The sequence below is a fragment of the Eurosta solidaginis genome, chromosome 4 (genome assembly GCF_040869045.1).
Source record: "Eurosta solidaginis isolate ZX-2024a chromosome 4, ASM4086904v1, whole genome shotgun sequence".
NCBI lineage: Eukaryota > Metazoa > Arthropoda > Insecta > Diptera > Tephritidae > Eurosta > Eurosta solidaginis.
The window spans coordinates 25,704,232-25,714,055 of record NC_090322.1 but is presented as its reverse complement, the minus strand read 5'-3'; the positions used below and the strand labels follow the sequence as shown (position 1 = coordinate 25,714,055).

Sequence of the window (9,824 nt, the reverse complement as noted above, 5' to 3'; positions counted from 1 at the left end):
CTTCGTATGGTTGTTGTAATGAATGTTTATTAATGACTCGAACAAATGCAAATTTACAATTTTGAAGATCTTTTGGAACGTAAATTCCAGTATTAGAATCCTTATGGTGACTTAAATTTGATCTAACATTTCGAAAATGTTCACGTAAATTACTTAAAATTTCAGTTGATGAGAAATTTTTAGCTGATGGCACAACAAGTTCCCCTGGCAAACGTAAATTCTGACCGAAAACCATTTCCGCTGGTGTAGCCGAAATATCTTCTTTGTAAATAGATCGCAAACCAAGTAATATGACAGGTAACTCGTCATACCAATTATTTGTGTTTTCTCTAGCTATTATAGTAGTCTTTAATAATCTATGAAACTTTTCAACCATACCATTTCCTTGAGGGTGATATGCGGATGTTGTAATTTGGTGACTACCACCCTACAAGACAGGTACACGTTCCCTAATCGATTACTTAATCGTCATCAATAACTTGTTCACCAATTATCGTCTTAATGACTTTTACATTGCTGTCGTGAAAAAGGTAACGCATGTGCTCTCTCAAAATAGTGTACGTGTGACTCTCTTTCTCGCTCTTACCTATTGTGTTTTCGACATTCCTTCTCGCTCGATGTTATTTACATTTTTAAGTTACTTCATCAGTTATGTTTTCGTTATCGCTAACCAAAACATATGCAACAACAACAATTCGGGTAACTGGTCTATCGGTTACCCGTATCGGTTACCTTCTGTCAAATCGCTTTTTCTATGAATGAAACGCGTCCTTTATGTTCAGATAATATTTAATTATAAATTATTCATATATACAATGTTTTTTTAGAATTTAAATTATTGCCTTATTACTCTAGCGAACTTTACATATGTGAATTTTTATATTTATAAACTATATAAATACATTAACGTCTATTCATAGTCGTGCCCTTTCCGAAACCTTGTTTTGAAGTTCTTATTTTTCCTGCGCTGGTAGTGTTGCTCATCAGTTTGCAGTCATATTAGTTTGGTAGGTATAGTAACATCAGACGTAGGGAAATTAGGAAGCATGTCAGGAGTATCACCAGAATCCAAAGAAGCATGGTGATTCGTCACCTCCGTTTTCTTCCATATCCGGATTCATTCCATACTAGTAATTATAAATATCTTGTAGATGCCACATAGGTGTAACCATACCCTCAAGATATTTCCGTTCAAATCTTGTGGTGTACACGTAAACTTGTATTTGTTCTAAATTATTCACCACATTCTAAACATAGAAAATATGTATTAAGTGTTTGCGTAAATACCATTGTGATTACAATATGGACAAACATTCAATTCTAAACTTTTCGTTGTTACATCAATTGTTTCAGCGTGTTGTACACGTAAATAAAAATTCATACTTGAATGTATTTTCGTCTTCCAATCGCATAATTTACATTTTAAATAATGACTATTAGGCATATGAGAAATCTCATGGTCCAATAATTTGTTGAAGCTTGGTGTAGCTGCTTGAATAACACAAAATTTACATTTTGCACCACGTTCGTTATATTTAAATTGTAAATGTTCTGGTTTCTCTACACGATGCATAAAGTTTAGATGCTTTTTCCAACAATGTGCTGAATTTAATTGAAATACATACATTGGGCATTGTCTCATGATAAATTTTCCATAAATATACTGAGCCTCTTTATGTAGGCTCTTTTCTTAACATCTAATTCTGGCCGTACAGGATATGACAGTTTTGCTTCAGGTTATAATCCACACTCATACTATTTTCAGATTCTGTTTCATAATTTTCATCATTTTCAACATTGGACTTTGCATCAACATCATTATCATCATCGTCATTTTTTGATAACTCTGTTTTAAGCTTCATATTTATCAAAGGTTCATCTTCCTTAGTATTAGAATTAGAAACATTGTCATCTTCGGTTAAGTTTTTATCAAGTTTAGCTTTTTTCCTAGGTTTAAATTCTTTACTATCCGTACTAGAATTAATACCATCATCAACATTTTTCGTGGTCTGTTTGAGTTTTTAAATTTGCCAATGGTTCGCCTTTATCAGTATTAGAATCAGAATGGCCTTGGCCATCTTCACCGTGTTGCAAAGTAGGCGACACATGTTGGTGTTGATGTTTGCGCATATTGCGGATATGTTGGTGGTTCACTAGTCATTAATTGTTTAGAAGTTTCAACTTGTTGCGTTTGTTGTGGTTGTTGCTGGCTGATGATGTGGTGTTAACGTTTGTTGTACAATTTATTCGGGTGATTGCACATATTGTTGGTGTGTTATAGTGCTGGAAATCCTTCCGATATTGAAAGTCCTTGATTAGTGTAATCCCCACGTAGTGAACTACTCCTGTGACCGCGTCCGCGGTAACTATTACATCTGAAGGCGCTTAAGTTACAGGCATAGCTGACATCGCTTATATAACAGGTTGACTCTAAAGTAAAAACCAAAACAAAATATTAGAATCAGTGTTTATGAATAACATATTTAAAATAAGCTCTTACAACAACGTGATCGGTGGCTACATCCCCGTGAAAGTAGTGTGGTGTTCCTCCTTGTATAAACGTAGATACTGGATGTGCTCAACTGTGCAGTTTTCTTCTAATTTGAGCAAATGTATGTTCTTACAGCCACAGCTGGAATATTTGGGATATTTCTATCCTCACATCGTCAAAATCAAATTACCTAGAATGAAAAAGAAACTCATATCAGTAAGAATAGATTAAAAGTTTTTAATATAAGCCGAAAAGTGTTCCATAAATAGGGCTCCACACATAGCTCTTTTCCAAAGGCACAAGAGAAATTTCAGATAACTAGAATCAGGACCTGGTAAAGTAACTTCAAAGGCGATTTAGTCGCCACTACTTCGTATGCGCATTTCTCTACGCTCCCTTTCGGCATGCATCATCAATTTCGTCATTACTATAAAGGCCATCTTGCTCACAGCAATCCAACAATCTATTTGTCCGCAAATTCGTGGAACTAAATTCCTAATGGAAGGTTCCTCTCCAAAAACTCTGTTTACAGACAGTCTTTCGCCGTGAAAACGAGGGCAGTGAAATATTACCTGTTCTGCGCCTTCCAATTCGGACGGACAGCTTGGACAGAAAGGATCCTCCTCTATCCTACGCTTATGTAGATATTCCTTCAAGCCACCGTGCCCGCTCAATATCTGTGTGAGATGGTAATTTAGTTTGCCGTGTTTTCGCTCGTACCATTCCGCTATATTCCGGACTAGCATGAAGGTTCAGCGCTCTTTTCTCGATTCTTCCCGCCGTTCTTGCCACCTAACTATTGTTCGTGACCTTGCGGTTTTCTTAGCATCTTCAGATGGTCGGCTGAATCCAATGCCATACAGATCGGCCATTTCACCTGAGAGTAGATCTACTGGGATTTTCCTGGATAAAACATAGATCGCGTCGTCGGAACAGCACATGCTATTCGTATAGCAGTAATGCGGTAGGCTGCTAGTATATCTTTTTGGTGGACCATTTTAGATCTGTGCCATACTGGTGCTGCATATAATATTATAGAGCTGGTTACGTTGGATAATCGCTGACGGGTAGCTTCGCTTGGGCCGCCGATGTTTGGCATTATTCGCGTTAGGGTTCCACTAACTCTAGAAACTTTGTCCCCCACCGCCCTGAAGTGCTCCCTAAAAGTTAGTTTTGAGTCAATGATTACTCCTAGATATTTCAAGGAGGGCTTTGAATTTATTTGAAAATCTCCTATGGTTAGGACCAACTCATCCACAGTCCGCTTTGAGCTCATCAGAACCACTTCTGTCTTATTGCTAGCCATCTCCAGCCCCGTGTTCGTCAACCATTCCTCTATTCTTCCCATGGCGTAATTACATAATGCTTGGAGCAGATCAAGTTTCTTGGTCACTGCTACTACGACAATATCATCTGCATAGCCGACAATTTCCGTGCCTCCGGGAAGGTGGTTTTGTAGCACCCCGCCATACACCGCATTCCAAAGAGTTGGACCTAGAACAGATCCCTATCTAATCTATCTATCTATCAAATTATTCGGAGCAGGTACGGAACTTGTCTTGGGACACCCAAAGTGCACCCACGCTTCTCATGGCTCCAGCGGGTTAGCGGCTTCCTAGAACTTAAGCCACTTGGTGCTTCTAGATCTGACATCTGTCAGCTGGAGTCTTAGCCCGGCAAGCGCAGGGCACGAGCACAGAATGAAATCGATCGTTTCCTCCTCCAACTCGCACTTCCTACATCTGCTATCACTGACCAAGCCTAATTTAAAGGCATGTGACGCCAGAAGGCAGTATCCAGTAAGAATACCCGTAATGAGTCTAGTCTACAGTTTAATGATAATAAAAATATAAGAATCAGTGTTTATGAATAACATATTTTAATTAATCTCTTACAACAACCTGATAGGTGGCTACATCGCCATGTAGGTAGTGTGGTGTTCCACCTTGTATAAACGTAGGTACTGTATGTGCTCAACCGTGCAAATTGACATTAGCAGTAACATTATTTACATAAACATAGCTTGGTATTTGTGAAGGCCTCAATATAGCATACATTGGTCCAGTTCGGTGTGCACCAGCCACTGGTACAAACACTTTTGAATGCATAGCTTTCATATAGGATGGATGTCCACCAGTGCTCCGGTTGTGCCAATATGTAATGGGCTGCTCCGTCTCTTGGTACGGCTGTATAGGTATAGGCGGGTGCAATGTATTACTAGGCTCAAGATCGGAAGGTACATAGATGGCTCGAAGACGCCAGAGGGGATTGGAGCCAGAGTTTTCGGACCCAGAACCAAAATATCAGTAACTCTAAAAGCACATCCGAGCATTTTCGAGCGGAAGTATTCGCCATAAGTTAGTGCGCTAAGCTGAACCTTCAGCGCTGATACCCCAAAGAAACAATTGCCATACTCAGTCAGGCAGTCAGGTTCCACTAAAGGCACTTGCGGCGTTCGAAATAAAGTCAGCAATTGTCCTTCAGTGCGTAGAAAAGCTGAATCAATTAGGAGCACACAACGTAGTACTGTTGGCCTGGGTCCTAGGCCACAGGGGAGTAGAGGGCAATGAGCAGGCGGACTCCATGTTTAATTTGTTGCGTCTCTCCCACAAATTGTCAACCCCCCAGCAGATCCTTGCAGCGGGTCTGCGCCATACTCTCCTCTTCCGGGAAGGTATCGACTCCAATCCGGGTCCTTCTCCTGACCCCAGTACTGAGAAATGGGTTTGCTGCGTTTGCCGGAAAAGAATCTTTTTAGGACGGTCATATATATAAGGGCCTGAAATATTTCAATGAACTTCCTAATCACATAAAAAGTAGTAATAACTTCAATACTTTTAAAAAAAAGTTTATTGGAGCATTGTAAAACCCTTCCAATAAGATAGTTTTTTTTTCTTTTATTTTTTTACATGATATACCGATACTGGAGCGCGAAAAGGGAATGGTAATAATGGTAGCAGCAAAATACAATGCATCCGGCCCTAAGGAAAAGAAAATCGGTCGCCACCTGTAACTCCAGACAGGTCCAACAACTAATTTCGCTGGAATTCGGTATTTCCAGCTGGTATTTACTGTTGCTGATCGGAATCATTCGCATTCCGACAGCATAAATATAACAATAAAATTATATAATGTGTAACAAAATTAACGAAAATAAGGCCAAATAAATGTTGGAGCAAGGGGGATTGGAAACACGTCCTTTTCAACCTCCCATTATATGTTGAGCTGTGCTAATCGGAATCTTCATGCATTCCGACAGCGTCTTTACTAAACAAAGTTGAGGGGTGATTGGATACACTTATTTTCAATTTCCAACATCCAAAGACATGTTTAGCTTCATTGATCGGAGACTAATACATTCCGAAAGCTTAAAATACACATATAATTGAAAAATATAAGTTCCAAATTTTGTTGCCTTAAGCTGGGAGCACTGGAGGATTGGAAACGCGTCCTTTCCAACCTTCCTTTAATGAGTGGCTCCCAGACTCGTCCCTCTGTCACGCTAGTAAATATGCTGATCGGAATCACATGGCATTCCAACAGCATATTCAATAGAAATAAGTGATTATAACAATGAATTGTACTTAGTAGTTTAAGTTTTGGGCCTAAACAGCCGTAATAATAAATAAATTAAATTAAAAAAATAAATACTCTTGTCAGTGTTTCACGTGCAAGGGATGGTTGCATCGGACAGGTTGCTCTGGGCTAGATTCCAAAATCCAGCGTCCTCGTAACTTTTATAAATCTTTTGTGGCTCTTGTTGTTCACGGCCTCATTACATTATGAGGAAATACGGCACCTGAGAACACAGCCGTTTGAAGTTAAAAAACACAAGCATGTCTTCAGTGAACTCCACAAACAGGCGTCGGACCTCTATGCCGGTGATTCCTGTACTCAAAGAACAAAACTAGCAGAGGAGGAACGCACTCTCCCTAGGGAAACGAGAGTAGTCACTCTAGCCCAACTTCGAGCTGGATAACGTAACAGGTTAAACTCTTACCTATCCACAATCAACCCCGACATACAAAACATTGTCCTGCTTGTAATGTGTCCCCACATGTCACCAACCATCTCTTTAACTGTATTGTGCAACCAACGCCTCTAACACTCCTCTCATTATGGCCCACCCTGTTGAAACAGAAAGTTTCTTTGGACTCCCGTTAGAGGACATTGATGACAATTTGTGATCGGTCGCACCTATTGGATGGGGCGAAGCACTGCTACTACAACAACAACAGGCGGACAACACGGTAAGAGAGGCAGCAACTGCATGACCCATCGATCCCGAGCCGTTCCTGCCAGTTGGCCCACAGGGGCATCTATTAGTAGAAGAAAGGGAAATAGGGAAGAACACTGGCGCAATATGCCAGGCCTGAGTCAATCTAAGTTACTGTTATGGCGTTACAGGACAACTCGATATAGGGCATTAATAGGCCTCTCAAAAAGATAACCTAAGAACCCCAACGGCTATTCTTACAAGACACTGTAGACTGAACAGTCACATGCAAAAGCTGGGTATAGTATCGAACAACACATACCGATTTTGTGATGGATCAGCAGACGGTGGACCATATCCTTCTAGATTGCGGCGCAATTTCAAGACGTAGGGCTAAGTTTATGGGCTCACCATGGCCAGAGCATTCCCACATTTAATCCCTCAAGCAAAGAACACTGCTGGGGTTCATAAAGGAAGTCGGCTAGGATGAGGTGCTGTGAAGGAGATGTGCAAGTCACTGTGCAATCCTCAATAAATGATCTATCTATCTACGTTCGGGTAACAAGCACCATTGTGGTACTAGCCCCACCATCTCGGGAACTATTGATATGACTACATTAAACCTTCTAGGGATTGAATATTAATAATGCCGGCAATGCGAAAGTCTGCTAAAATGCACCATTCTCCATGGAATGCTCGATATATAACTTTCCACGTTTTGAAACAGTGATGAAAAGAGCAAAATTTACAATAATTTTAACTGGCTGTGGGTAGTAAGGTGTTGATGTCCTCTCTTAACGCAATGTAATGACAACTGCGATGCAGGGGAAATGACAAAAATCTTGCAAATCTACTGATAATAATTCATTTTTCCTTCCCTTCTATGCAGTTCTATGCATACATACATATGTATTTTTCTCTCCAAATGCTAATTAAAAAAATTAATTGGTTTTCACATGAACTTCGAACTCTGTCGTATTTGCATTCTTCAGTTGATTATCAACAAAAGCATGACAAATTATCACTAAAAAATTCATACATGTTGCTTATATATTTAATATGGTAGCCAATTTACTTACCCTTTCTGGTGCGATGATTTCTGAACAATTGGGCCTTACTAGACGCAATTTTTTTTGCCTTAAGAGAGCGTGCTTAACGCGAACCCTATCATGTTTTGGCACAACTTTGGTGATGCAAAAAATCAAAGACATTTCTGCTTCTAATGCTTCTAGGATAGCAGCAGCAGCTCCCGGTGGCACCACATAAATAACAGTTGCATGCCGATCAGTTGCCTTTTTTGCTCCGGCTACCTATTCAATTTTAATTCACATTACATTATCTACTATTGCAATTTTTAATCACTACAAATCAATATAAATTACCGAAGCAAATACTGGCAAACCAAGATGCGTAGTTCCACCCTTTTTTAGGGAAATACATCCAACCAGTTTGGTACCGTATTCCAAAGCATGTTGCTTGTAAAGTACCTTGTTTTTGTAGATTTCCTCTGATTTTGGCATATTCTGAGCTGAATCGCAACCCGGCGGAGATGCTATCTATTAGAATAATATAACATTTTTTTTATTATTTTTTAAATGCACATACGTATGAATGAAAATCAGAAAGTAAATAATGTTGTTGTTGTTGTAGCGATAAGGACACTCCCCGTTATGGACTTTGGTGGTCCTTTGCCGGATGCAGATCGGGTACGTTCCGGGAACCATTAAGGTACTAGCCCGACCATATCGGGAGCGATTTAGTTGACATAAAACCTTGTAGGCCATCCCGTCGATTCTATACAACTTAATATGGTAACGATTTAAAAGACGGTGCACCACCCAATTTTTATCAAAAATTATCAAACGTGGAATCAAAAGGCGCGCTTCGAGCTCCGTTTTTATTATTATTTGATATTTTTAAATTAGGTGGTGTACCGTCTTGTAAAACTTTACCCTTAATATTATTTTGGGCGAAGGCCGCCAACGCAAAAAGATGGTCTCTGCAGCAATATTCTTAATTTTCGTCACATGTCACAACTCAAATTAACTTAATGTTATTTTGGGCGAAGGTCGCCAACGCAAAAAGGTGTTCTCTGCAACAAAATTTTTAATTTCCGTCACATGTCACAACTAAAAGCACAAGATATTTTTCGTTGTAAACAATTTATATTTTTTTTGCGTTTCAATTTTTCCGGAATAATTAATGAACTGTCATTTCGATGACAGCATGAAACGTCGATGTGTTAGTGGAGAGCGAAAAAAGCTTTGAATGTGTGGGTGAACTGGTTACCTCCGTCTTGTAGGGCAACTAATTTAGTTAACTCTGAAAACATTTTCGATGTAAATTGGCTACCTTGATCAGTTGTTATCTTTAACGGAACTCCAAACTGAAATATCTTTTAATGCATATGCCTCAGGCCAACGGGGAAATCTTTCAATAATTGTTAAAATATAGCGATGTCCTTTTGAAATAGGTAATGACCCAACTATATCTAAGTGGATGTGTTCAAATCTATTCTTTGGAATTTGAATTTTGACAACAGGGGATTTTGTATGACGATAAACTTTAGACTTTTGACAATTAAGACACTCTTTTGACCAAATATTAATATCCTTATTCATATTAAGCCAATAATATTGTTTAACTATGAGCCGTAGTGTAATTCTTGTACCCGGATGTGCTATTCCATGTAAAATATCAAATACTCTCTTTCGCAAATTTCTCGGTACAAATGGCCTTGGAGTTTCTCCTGAAGTTTCCCACCAAATATTAAAATTTAAAATGGGAATACTAATTAGTTTTAAATTTAGATATTGAGAATCAGATACAAGTTGATTTAAGTCATCATCTTTTTGTTGTTCAGTTTGTAAAATTTTAAAATTCAGTTCTGTATTATATATTGCATTAACCTCAAAAGCTCTAGATAGAGTATCTGCTACAACATTGGATTCTCCTTTAATGTATTGTATGTCATCAGTAAATTGTGCTATAAATTCCAAGTGTCTCGTTTGTCTAGGATTTCGTTCTGTTTTTGAATTTAAAGCAGTAGTCAAGGGTTTATGATCCGTATAAACTGTAAATTCTCGTCCTTCCAAAAGATATCTAAATGTTTTATAT

At 38.8% G+C, this 9,824-nt stretch overlaps 1 long non-coding RNA gene across 3 annotated transcripts; it reads right to left on the bottom strand.

The window, feature by feature from the left end:
- Nucleotides 1-771: 771 nt before the first annotated feature.
- LOC137249387 (uncharacterized) lies at nucleotides 772-9,002 on the bottom strand. Of its 3 annotated transcripts, none has more exons than XR_010952361.1 (5): nucleotides 8,313-9,002; nucleotides 8,090-8,263; nucleotides 7,787-8,017; nucleotides 2,501-2,681; nucleotides 772-2,430 (listed from the first exon to the last, which is right to left on the bottom strand). It is a non-coding gene; the product is annotated as an uncharacterized lncRNA (long non-coding RNA). The 3 variants fall into 3 exon arrangements; XR_010952362.1 differs by having other exon boundaries at nucleotides 8,090-8,259; XR_010952360.1 differs by having other exon boundaries at nucleotides 8,660-9,002.
- Nucleotides 9,003-9,824: the final 822 nt, after the last annotated feature.